Below are 11991 nucleotides of genomic sequence, written 5' to 3' on the forward strand. Positions count from 1 at the left end.
GTCGAAAAAAGACATATGTCCATCACGTTCAACCAGGGAATTAAGGGGTAGGGGTGTGGCGCGATATTGGGGAAGGGATGAGATTTTATATTTCTTCATAAGCATTAATCTTATTTTGTCAATTAGGAACATTCAGCACCCACCCGCTATCAAGGCAGCTGCCTATCATGTCATGCCCTACCTGCACAGGTGTGCTGGCTACTCAAATGATCCAATTAAGGAGGCCATTTAGTCAGCAGCAGCAGAAGTCCTGTGCCTGGACGCTCCAACAGGGGCCAGACACAAGCAGAAGCAGAAGCAGCAGAAGCAGCAGCAGCACCACCTTTTGTTTTTTGGCTGCAGCAGCAGCAAGGCCCACAGGGCTGGCTAGCTGGCTAGCCAGCAAGCAGGTAGCAATGAAAGTAGGAATCTTTCTTTTTAACCCTGTAAGGGGGTGGTGCACTGTACCCGAAGATACTGCCATATCGGGTCAATGCATAGGGCGACGGAAGCAAGCTTCGAAATCGGCCCCCGTTCTCAAAAATCCATTTAATATATGGTCCCCAGATAGGGGACGTATCAGATATTAAACTGATAAGAACAGATACTACACTTGATCTTAGCCAAAAGGCCGAGAAGCGATAACCGTGAAAGGGGCGGGCCCAACAAGGTCCCCTTCATGGGCACTATCACTGCTTGCTGTCAGGGAGGCTGCCAGACAATTTTCCATGCACACTCTGGGCTGGGGGGCAGTCAACCACCAGTACACACAGCAGAACCTAAACCCATACCATTATTGCTAAGCAGCAAGACAGGGGCCCATTGCACTCCCACGGGGCCTTTTTAAATGCAATCCATAACCCGGATTTGCCAGGAACCCTTCTTACTCCTCCTACTTGCATGTGACACTGGGCTTAGGATCTGCATAGGAAACACACACACAAGCACACACCTACCTTTGTTGCCTGCAGATGCCTCCTTGGCTGTCCCCAAACGGTATCAAACCAACACCCACGGGAAGCTGTAAGCATAGAGGACATGCCTGCACCCCATTGGACTTACCTGTGTGGGTTAAATCCGGGTTATTTGACAACCTATGGCGGTGATGGTTCTGCTCAGGCAGAGCAGTGCTGATGCTCCTCATAAAGCTGTCGCTGCTGTGAAGGTTCTAGGTGACATCACAAATCCCTTTGGTTACATACACAACAAAGCTGGGTTGTTGTTGTTTACACTCTGCAAGGCCTGTGGAAGTGAGTGACATCATAGCACTGTAGTTCTGAGGGTTCAAGATGGATGCAACAATCTCCTGTTGCTTCTATGAAGGCCGTAATAGACGACATCACCAAACAGCTCCATAGTCACATACACAGCAAAGGAGAGATGTTGTTTACACCTAGTGATGTCAGTGGTATTGAGTGACATCACAGCACAGTGCTAAGGCTCCTGGGCCTGGACACAGCAGCGGCTGCAATATCTCAACGGAGAATACGTTTATATCTATGTGTGTGTGTGCGCATATATATATATATATATATATATATATATATTTCTCCGCCGAAATCACTTTTAAACCCATTTCCACCTTTTTTTCCCTTCTCTTCCTCTTACTTTTTTTTCACGTTTTTTTACGTTTTTCTCCTTTTCGCCTCTTTTCTGGGCGTATTATTCTTCTTTTTCTTCTTTTTTTTCGTCTAATGCATACCCCATCAGTGCAGCAATGCTTATTCAATACCGCCAGCAGATGGAGACACTGGGGGATAATTTTCTAAGGATTTATACTGATTTTTCCTGTCTGAATTTGTCGCACAGAAAGTTGCAGGCCAAATATGTGTGACATTTCTGCGACTTTAGCTTCTAGAGCATTTTTACAACATTATACATAGGTGCTGAATACATAAAAAGCGACTGTTCAGCGACAGACAAGTCGCATCGGCTGAAAGTAGGCCAGAATGTCAGTCCATGTTGGAGCAGGTTTAGATACAGTCTAAAGCATAGATCTCAAAGTCTGTGCACAGAATTTAGCAAGGGCCTCGCACCTTCTGATGCATCAGGTAGGTGCACAATAGCATAGCCTAACCCTCTGTACTTTGGTCTATATTGATGCGGGACATAGACAGCCAGCTGATGACCAATCCATTAGTGCAATGGATGGCTGGAAGCATTTGTCTTTGCCTTTGCAATACCACAGAAGCAATGCATGGTCAATGTACAGCAATGACACACCTGTGTGAACAGCCAGGAGACCCCCCCCCCCCCCCATGTTATGTTACATAGTTACATAGTTAGTACGGTCGAAAAAAGACATATGTCCATCACGTTCAACCAGGGAATTAAGGGGTAGGGGTGTGGCGCGATATTGGGGAAGGGATGAGATTTTATATTTCTTCATAAGCATTAATCTTATTTTGTCAATTAGGAACATTCAGCACCCACCCGCTATCAAGGCAGCTGCCTATCATGTCATGCCCTACCTGCACAGGTGTGCTGGCTACTCAAATGATCCAATTAAGGAGGCCATTTAGTCAGCAGCAGCAGAAGTCCTGTGCCTGGACGCTCCAACAGGGGCCAGACACAAGCAGAAGCAGAAGCAGCAGAAGCAGCAGCAGCACCACCTTTTGTTTTTTGGCTGCAGCAGCAGCAAGGCCCACAGGGCTGGCTAGCTGGCTAGCCAGCAAGCAGGTAGCAATGAAAGTAGGAATCTTTCTTTTTAACCCTGTAAGGGGGTGGTGCACTGTACCCGAAGATACTGCCATATCGGGTCAATGCATAGGGCGACGGAAGCAAGCTTCGAAATCGGCCCCCGTTCTCAAAAATCCATTTAATATATGGTCCCCAGATAGGGGACGTATCAGATATTAAACTGATAAGAACAGATACTACACTTGATCTTAGCCAAAAGGCCGAGAAGCGATAACCGTGAAAGGGGCGGGCCCAACAAGGTCCCCTTCATGGGCACTATCACTGCTTGCTGTCAGGGAGGCTGCCAGACAATTTTCCATGCACACTCTGGGCTGGGGGGCAGTCAACCACCAGTACACACAGCAGAACCTAAACCCATACCATTATTGCTAAGCAGCAAGACAGGGGCCCATTGCACTCCCACGGGGCCTTTTTAAATGCAATCCATAACCCGGATTTGCCAGGAACCCTTCTTACTCCTCCTACTTGCATGTGACACTGGGCTTAGGATCTGCATAGGAAACACACACACAAGCACACACCTACCTTTGTTGCCTGCAGATGCCTCCTTGGCTGTCCCCAAACGGTATCAAACCAACACCCACGGGAAGCTGTAAGCATAGAGGACATGCCTGCACCCCATTGGACTTACCTGTGTGGGTTAAATCCGGGTTATTTGACAACCTATGGCGGTGATGGTTCTGCTCAGGCAGAGCAGTGCTGATGCTCCTCATAAAGCTGTCGCTGCTGTGAAGGTTCTAGGTGACATCACAAATCCCTTTGGTTACATACACAACAAAGCTGGGTTGTTGTTGTTTACACTCTGCAAGGCCTGTGGAAGTGAGTGACATCATAGCACTGTAGTTCTGAGGGTTCAAGATGGATGCAACAATCTCCTGTTGCTTCTATGAAGGCCGTAATAGACGACATCACCAAACAGCTCCATAGTCACATACACAGCAAAGGAGAGATGTTGTTTACACCTAGTGATGTCAGTGGTATTGAGTGACATCACAGCACAGTGCTAAGGCTCCTGGGCCTGGACACAGCAGCGGCTGCAATATCTCAACGGAGAATACGTTTATATCTATGTGTGTGTGTGCGCATATATATATATATATATATATATATATATATATATATATATATATTTCTCCGCCGAAATCACTTTTAAACCCATTTCCACCTTTTTTTCCCTTCTCTTCCTCTTACTTTTTTTTCACGTTTTTTTACGTTTTTCTCCTTTTCGCCTCTTTTCTGGGCGTATTATTCTTCTTTTTCTTCTTTTTTTTCGTCTAATGCATACCCCATCAGTGCAGCAATGCTTATTCAATACCGCCAGCAGATGGAGACACTGGGGGATAATTTTCTAAGGATTTATACTGATTTTTCCTGTCTGAATTTGTCGCACAGAAAGTTGCAGGCCAAATATGTGTGACATTTCTGCGACTTTAGCTTCTAGAGCATTTTTACAACATTATACATAGGTGCTGAATACATAAAAAGCGACTGTTCAGCGACAGACAAGTCGCATCGGCTGAAAGTAGGCCAGAATGTCAGTCCATGTTGGAGCAGGTTTAGATACAGTCTAAAGCATAGATCTCAAAGTCTGTGCACAGAATTTAGCAAGGGCCTCGCACCTTCTGATGCATCAGGTAGGTGCACAATAGCATAGCCTAACCCTCTGTACTTTGGTCTATATTGATGCGGGACATAGACAGCCAGCTGATGACCAATCCATTAGTGCAATGGATGGCTGGAAGCATTTGTCTTTGCCTTTGCAATACCACAGAAGCAATGCATGGTCAATGTACAGCAATGACACACCTGTGTGAACAGCCAGGAGACCCCCCCCCCCCCATGTTATGTTACATAGTTACATAGTTAGTACGGTCGAAAAAAGACATATGTCCATCACGTTCAACCAGGGAATTAAGGGGTAGGGGTGTGGCGCGATATTGGGGAAGGGATGAGATTTTATATTTCTTCATAAGCATTAATCTTATTTTGTCAATTAGGAACATTCAGCACCCACCCGCTATCAAGGCAGCTGCCTATCATGTCATGCCCTACCTGCACAGGTGTGCTGGCTACTCAAATGATCCAATTAAGGAGGCCATTTAGTCAGCAGCAGCAGAAGTCCTGTGCCTGGACGCTCCAACAGGGGCCAGACACAAGCAGAAGCAGAAGCAGCAGAAGCAGCAGCAGCACCACCTTTTGTTTTTTGGCTGCAGCAGCAGCAAGGCCCACAGGGCTGGCTAGCTGGCTAGCCAGCAAGCAGGTAGCAATGAAAGTAGGAATCTTTCTTTTTAACCCTGTAAGGGGGTGGTGCACTGTACCCGAAGATACTGCCATATCGGGTCAATGCATAGGGCGACGGAAGCAAGCTTCGAAATCGGCCCCCGTTCTCAAAAATCCATTTAATATATGGTCCCCAGATAGGGGACGTATCAGATATTAAACTGATAAGAACAGATACTACACTTGATCTTAGCCAAAAGGCCGAGAAGCGATAACCGTGAAAGGGGCGGGCCCAACAAGGTCCCCTTCATGGGCACTATCACTGCTTGCTGTCAGGGAGGCTGCCAGACAATTTTCCATGCACACTCTGGGCTGGGGGGCAGTCAACCACCAGTACACACAGCAGAACCTAAACCCATACCATTATTGCTAAGCAGCAAGACAGGGGCCCATTGCACTCCCACGGGGCCTTTTTAAATGCAATCCATAACCCGGATTTGCCAGGAACCCTTCTTACTCCTCCTACTTGCATGTGACACTGGGCTTAGGATCTGCATAGGAAACACACACACAAGCACACACCTACCTTTGTTGCCTGCAGATGCCTCCTTGGCTGTCCCCAAACGGTATCAAACCAACACCCACGGGAAGCTGTAAGCATAGAGGACATGCCTGCACCCCATTGGACTTACCTGTGTGGGTTAAATCCGGGTTATTTGACAACCTATGGCGGTGATGGTTCTGCTCAGGCAGAGCAGTGCTGATGCTCCTCATAAAGCTGTCGCTGCTGTGAAGGTTCTAGGTGACATCACAAATCCCTTTGGTTACATACACAACAAAGCTGGGTTGTTGTTGTTTACACTCTGCAAGGCCTGTGGAAGTGAGTGACATCATAGCACTGTAGTTCTGAGGGTTCAAGATGGATGCAACAATCTCCTGTTGCTTCTATGAAGGCCGTAATAGACGACATCACCAAACAGCTCCATAGTCACATACACAGCAAAGGAGAGATGTTGTTTACACCTAGTGATGTCAGTGGTATTGAGTGACATCACAGCACAGTGCTAAGGCTCCTGGGCCTGGACACAGCAGCGGCTGCAATATCTCAACGGAGAATACGTTTATATCTATGTGTGTGTGTGCGCATATATATATATATATATATATATATATATATATATATATATATTTCTCCGCCGAAATCACTTTTAAACCCATTTCCACCTTTTTTTCCCTTCTCTTCCTCTTACTTTTTTTTCACGTTTTTTTACGTTTTTCTCCTTTTCGCCTCTTTTCTGGGCGTATTATTCTTCTTTTTCTTCTTTTTTTTCGTCTAATGCATACCCCATCAGTGCAGCAATGCTTATTCAATACCGCCAGCAGATGGAGACACTGGGGGATAATTTTCTAAGGATTTATACTGATTTTTCCTGTCTGAATTTGTCGCACAGAAAGTTGCAGGCCAAATATGTGTGACATTTCTGCGACTTTAGCTTCTAGAGCATTTTTACAACATTATACATAGGTGCTGAATACATAAAAAGCGACTGTTCAGCGACAGACAAGTCGCATCGGCTGAAAGTAGGCCAGAATGTCAGTCCATGTTGGAGCAGGTTTAGATACAGTCTAAAGCATAGATCTCAAAGTCTGTGCACAGAATTTAGCAAGGGCCTCGCACCTTCTGATGCATCAGGTAGGTGCACAATAGCATAGCCTAACCCTCTGTACTTTGGTCTATATTGATGCGGGACATAGACAGCCAGCTGATGACCAATCCATTAGTGCAATGGATGGCTGGAAGCATTTGTCTTTGCCTTTGCAATACCACAGAAGCAATGCATGGTCAATGTACAGCAATGACACACCTGTGTGAACAGCCAGGAGACCCCCCCCCCCCCATGTTATGTTACATAGTTACATAGTTAGTACGGTCGAAAAAAGACATATGTCCATCACGTTCAACCAGGGAATTAAGGGGTAGGGGTGTGGCGCGATATTGGGGAAGGGATGAGATTTTATATTTCTTCATAAGCATTAATCTTATTTTGTCAATTAGGAACATTCAGCACCCACCCGCTATCAAGGCAGCTGCCTATCATGTCATGCCCTACCTGCACAGGTGTGCTGGCTACTCAAATGATCCAATTAAGGAGGCCATTTAGTCAGCAGCAGCAGAAGTCCTGTGCCTGGACGCTCCAACAGGGGCCAGACACAAGCAGAAGCAGAAGCAGCAGAAGCAGCAGCAGCACCACCTTTTGTTTTTTGGCTGCAGCAGCAGCAAGGCCCACAGGGCTGGCTAGCTGGCTAGCCAGCAAGCAGGTAGCAATGAAAGTAGGAATCTTTCTTTTTAACCCTGTAAGGGGGTGGTGCACTGTACCCGAAGATACTGCCATATCGGGTCAATGCATAGGGCGACGGAAGCAAGCTTCGAAATCGGCCCCCGTTCTCAAAAATCCATTTAATATATGGTCCCCAGATAGGGGACGTATCAGATATTAAACTGATAAGAACAGATACTACACTTGATCTTAGCCAAAAGGCCGAGAAGCGATAACCGTGAAAGGGGCGGGCCCAACAAGGTCCCCTTCATGGGCACTATCACTGCTTGCTGTCAGGGAGGCTGCCAGACAATTTTCCATGCACACTCTGGGCTGGGGGGCAGTCAACCACCAGTACACACAGCAGAACCTAAACCCATACCATTATTGCTAAGCAGCAAGACAAGGGCCCATTGCACTCCCACGGGGCCTTTTTAAATGCAATCCATAACCCGGATTTGCCAGGAACCCTTCTTACTCCTCCTACTTGCATGTGACACTGGGCTTAGGATCTGCATAGGAAACACACACACAAGCACACACCTACCTTTGTTGCCTGCAGATGCCTCCTTGGCTGTCCCCAAACGGTATCAAACCAACACCCACGGGAAGCTGTAAGCATAGAGGACATGCCTGCACCCCATTGGACTTACCTGTGTGGGTTAAATCCGGGTTATTTGACAACCTATGGCGGTGATGGTTCTGCTCAGGCAGAGCAGTGCTGATGCTCCTCATAAAGCTGTCGCTGCTGTGAAGGTTCTAGGTGACATCACAAATCCCTTTGGTTACATACACAACAAAGCTGGGTTGTTGTTGTTTACACTCTGCAAGGCCTGTGGAAGTGAGTGACATCATAGCACTGTAGTTCTGAGGGTTCAAGATGGATGCAACAATCTCCTGTTGCTTCTATGAAGGCCGTAATAGACGACATCACCAAACAGCTCCATAGTCACATACACAGCAAAGGAGAGATGTTGTTTACACCTAGTGATGTCAGTGGTATTGAGTGACATCACAGCACAGTGCTAAGGCTCCTGGGCCTGGACACAGCAGCGGCTGCAATATCTCAACGGAGAATACGTTTATATCTATGTGTGTGTGTGCGCATATATATATATATATATATATATATATATATATATATATATTTCTCCGCCGAAATCACTTTTAAACCCATTTCCACCTTTTTTTCCCTTCTCTTCCTCTTACTTTTTTTTCACGTTTTTTTACGTTTTTCTCCTTTTCGCCTCTTTTCTGGGCGTATTATTCTTCTTTTTCTTCTTTTTTTTCGTCTAATGCATACCCCATCAGTGCAGCAATGCTTATTCAATACCGCCAGCAGATGGAGACACTGGGGGATAATTTTCTAAGGATTTATACTGATTTTTCCTGTCTGAATTTGTCGCACAGAAAGTTGCAGGCCAAATATGTGTGACATTTCTGCGACTTTAGCTTCTAGAGCATTTTTACAACATTATACATAGGTGCTGAATACATAAAAAGCGACTGTTCAGCGACAGACAAGTCGCATCGGCTGAAAGTAGGCCAGAATGTCAGTCCATGTTGGAGCAGGTTTAGATACAGTCTAAAGCATAGATCTCAAAGTCTGTGCACAGAATTTAGCAAGGGCCTCGCACCTTCTGATGCATCAGGTAGGTGCACAATAGCATAGCCTAACCCTCTGTACTTTGGTCTATATTGATGCGGGACATAGACAGCCAGCTGATGACCAATCCATTAGTGCAATGGATGGCTGGAAGCATTTGTCTTTGCCTTTGCAATACCACAGAAGCAATGCATGGTCAATGTACAGCAATGACACACCTGTGTGAACAGCCAGGAGACCCCCCCCCCCATGTTATGTTACATAGTTACATAGTTAGTACGGTCGAAAAAAGACATATGTCCATCACGTTCAACCAGGGAATTAAGGGGTAGGGGTGTGGCGCGATATTGGGGAAGGGATGAGATTTTATATTTCTTCATAAGCATTAATCTTATTTTGTCAATTAGGAACATTCAGCACCCACCCGCTATCAAGGCAGCTGCCTATCATGTCATGCCCTACCTGCACAGGTGTGCTGGCTACTCAAATGATCCAATTAAGGAGGCCATTTAGTCAGCAGCAGCAGAAGTCCTGTGCCTGGACGCTCCAACAGGGGCCAGACACAAGCAGAAGCAGAAGCAGCAGAAGCAGCAGCAGCACCACCTTTTGTTTTTTGGCTGCAGCAGCAGCAAGGCCCACAGGGCTGGCTAGCTGGCTAGCCAGCAAGCAGGTAGCAATGAAAGTAGGAATCTTTCTTTTTAACCCTGTAAGGGGGTGGTGCACTGTACCCGAAGATACTGCCATATCGGGTCAATGCATAGGGCGACGGAAGCAAGCTTCGAAATCGGCCCCCGTTCTCAAAAATCCATTTAATATATGGTCCCCAGATAGGGGACGTATCAGATATTAAACTGATAAGAACAGATACTACACTTGATCTTAGCCAAAAGGCCGAGAAGCGATAACCGTGAAAGGGGCGGGCCCAACAAGGTCCCCTTCATGGGCACTATCACTGCTTGCTGTCAGGGAGGCTGCCAGACAATTTTCCATGCACACTCTGGGCTGGGGGGCAGTCAACCACCAGTACACACAGCAGAACCTAAACCCATACCATTATTGCTAAGCAGCAAGACAGGGGCCCATTGCACTCCCACGGGGCCTTTTTAAATGCAATCCATAACCCGGATTTGCCAGGAACCCTTCTTACTCCTCCTACTTGCATGTGACACTGGGCTTAGGATCTGCATAGGAAACACACACACAAGCACACACCTACCTTTGTTGCCTGCAGATGCCTCCTTGGCTGTCCCCAAACGGTATCAAACCAACACCCACGGGAAGCTGTAAGCATAGAGGACATGCCTGCACCCCATTGGACTTACCTGTGTGGGTTAAATCCGGGTTATTTGACAACCTATGGCGGTGATGGTTCTGCTCAGGCAGAGCAGTGCTGATGCTCCTCATAAAGCTGTCGCTGCTGTGAAGGTTCTAGGTGACATCACAAATCCCTTTGGTTACATACACAACAAAGCTGGGTTGTTGTTGTTTACACTCTGCAAGGCCTGTGGAAGTGAGTGACATCATAGCACTGTAGTTCTGAGGGTTCAAGATGGATGCAACAATCTCCTGTTGCTTCTATGAAGGCCGTAATAGACGACATCACCAAACAGCTCCATAGTCACATACACAGCAAAGGAGAGATGTTGTTTACACCTAGTGATGTCAGTGGTATTGAGTGACATCACAGCACAGTGCTAAGGCTCCTGGGCCTGGACACAGCAGCGGCTGCAATATCTCAACGGAGAATACGTTTATATCTATGTGTGTGTGTGCGCATATATATATATATATATATATATATATATATATATATATTTCTCCGCCGAAATCACTTTTAAACCCATTTCCACCTTTTTTTCCCTTCTCTTCCTCTTACTTTTTTTTCACGTTTTTTTACGTTTTTCTCCTTTTCGCCTCTTTTCTGGGCGTATTATTCTTCTTTTTCTTCTTTTTTTTCGTCTAATGCATACCCCATCAGTGCAGCAATGCTTATTCAATACCGCCAGCAGATGGAGACACTGGGGGATAATTTTCTAAGGATTTATACTGATTTTTCCTGTCTGAATTTGTCGCACAGAAAGTTGCAGGCCAAATATGTGTGACATTTCTGCGACTTTAGCTTCTAGAGCATTTTTACAACATTATACATAGGTGCTGAATACATAAAAAGCGACTGTTCAGCGACAGACAAGTCGCATCGGCTGAAAGTAGGCCAGAATGTCAGTCCATGTTGGAGCAGGTTTAGATACAGTCTAAAGCATAGATCTCAAAGTCTGTGCACAGAATTTAGCAAGGGCCTCGCACCTTCTGATGCATCAGGTAGGTGCACAATAGCATAGCCTAACCCTCTGTACTTTGGTCTATATTGATGCGGGACATAGACAGCCAGCTGATGACCAATCCATTAGTGCAATGGATGGCTGGAAGCATTTGTCTTTGCCTTTGCAATACCACAGAAGCAATGCATGGTCAATGTACAGCAATGACACACCTGTGTGAACAGCCAGGAGACCCCCCCCCCCCATGTTATGTTACATAGTTACATAGTTAGTACGGTCGAAAAAAGACATATGTCCATCACGTTCAACCAGGGAATTAAGGGGTAGGGGTGTGGCGCGATATTGGGGAAGGGATGAGATTTTATATTTCTTCATAAGCATTAATCTTATTTTGTCAATTAGGAACATTCAGCACCCACCCGCTATCAAGGCAGCTGCCTATCATGTCATGCCCTACCTGCACAGGTGTGCTGGCTACTCAAATGATCCAATTAAGGAGGCCATTTAGTCAGCAGCAGCAGAAGTCCTGTGCCTGGACGCTCCAACAGGGGCCAGACACAAGCAGAAGCAGAAGCAGCAGCAGCACCACCTTTTGTTTTTTGGCTGCAGCAGCAGCAAGGCCCACAGGGCTGGCTAGCTGGCTAGCCAGCAAGCAGGTAGCAATGAAAGTAGGAATCTTTCTTTTTAACCCTGTAAGGGGGTGGTGCACTGTACCCGAAGATACTGCCATATCGGGTCAATGCATAGGGCGACGGAAGCAAGCTTCGAAATCGGCCCCCGTTCTCAAAAATCCATTTAATATATGGTCCCCAGATAGGGGACGTATCAGATATTAAACTGATAAGAACAGATACTACACTTGATCTTAGCCAAAAGGCCGAGAAGCGAT

The 11991-nt window shown here is 46.3% G+C and overlaps 6 non-coding genes across 6 annotated transcripts; all 6 read right to left on the reverse strand.

Moving 5' to 3' along the window:
- Positions 1-431: 431 nt before the first annotated feature.
- Positions 432-622, reverse strand: LOC130347407 (U2 spliceosomal RNA). Its single transcript, XR_008885345.1, has one exon. It is a non-coding gene; the product is annotated as a U2 spliceosomal RNA (small nuclear RNA).
- A 2078-nt stretch (positions 623-2700) lies between these two features.
- On the reverse strand, positions 2701-2891 carry LOC130347420 (U2 spliceosomal RNA). The gene has a single exon (XR_008885356.1). It is a non-coding gene; the product is annotated as a U2 spliceosomal RNA (small nuclear RNA).
- Positions 2892-4981: 2090 nt separating this feature from the next.
- Positions 4982-5172, reverse strand: LOC130347432 (U2 spliceosomal RNA). Its single transcript, XR_008885366.1, has one exon. It is a non-coding gene; the product is annotated as a U2 spliceosomal RNA (small nuclear RNA).
- Positions 5173-7260: 2088 nt separating this feature from the next.
- On the reverse strand, positions 7261-7451 carry LOC130347383 (U2 spliceosomal RNA). Its single transcript, XR_008885324.1, has one exon. It is a non-coding gene; the product is annotated as a U2 spliceosomal RNA (small nuclear RNA).
- Positions 7452-9535: 2084 nt separating this feature from the next.
- LOC130347384 (U2 spliceosomal RNA) lies at positions 9536-9726 on the reverse strand. Its single transcript, XR_008885325.1, has one exon. It is a non-coding gene; the product is annotated as a U2 spliceosomal RNA (small nuclear RNA).
- Positions 9727-11800: 2074 nt separating this feature from the next.
- LOC130347386 (U2 spliceosomal RNA) lies at positions 11801-11991 on the reverse strand. The gene has a single exon (XR_008885326.1). It is a non-coding gene; the product is annotated as a U2 spliceosomal RNA (small nuclear RNA).

Source organism: Hyla sarda, unplaced genomic scaffold, assembly GCF_029499605.1.
Source record: "Hyla sarda isolate aHylSar1 unplaced genomic scaffold, aHylSar1.hap1 scaffold_837, whole genome shotgun sequence".
In the NCBI taxonomy this organism is placed as follows: domain Eukaryota; kingdom Metazoa; phylum Chordata; class Amphibia; order Anura; family Hylidae; genus Hyla; species Hyla sarda.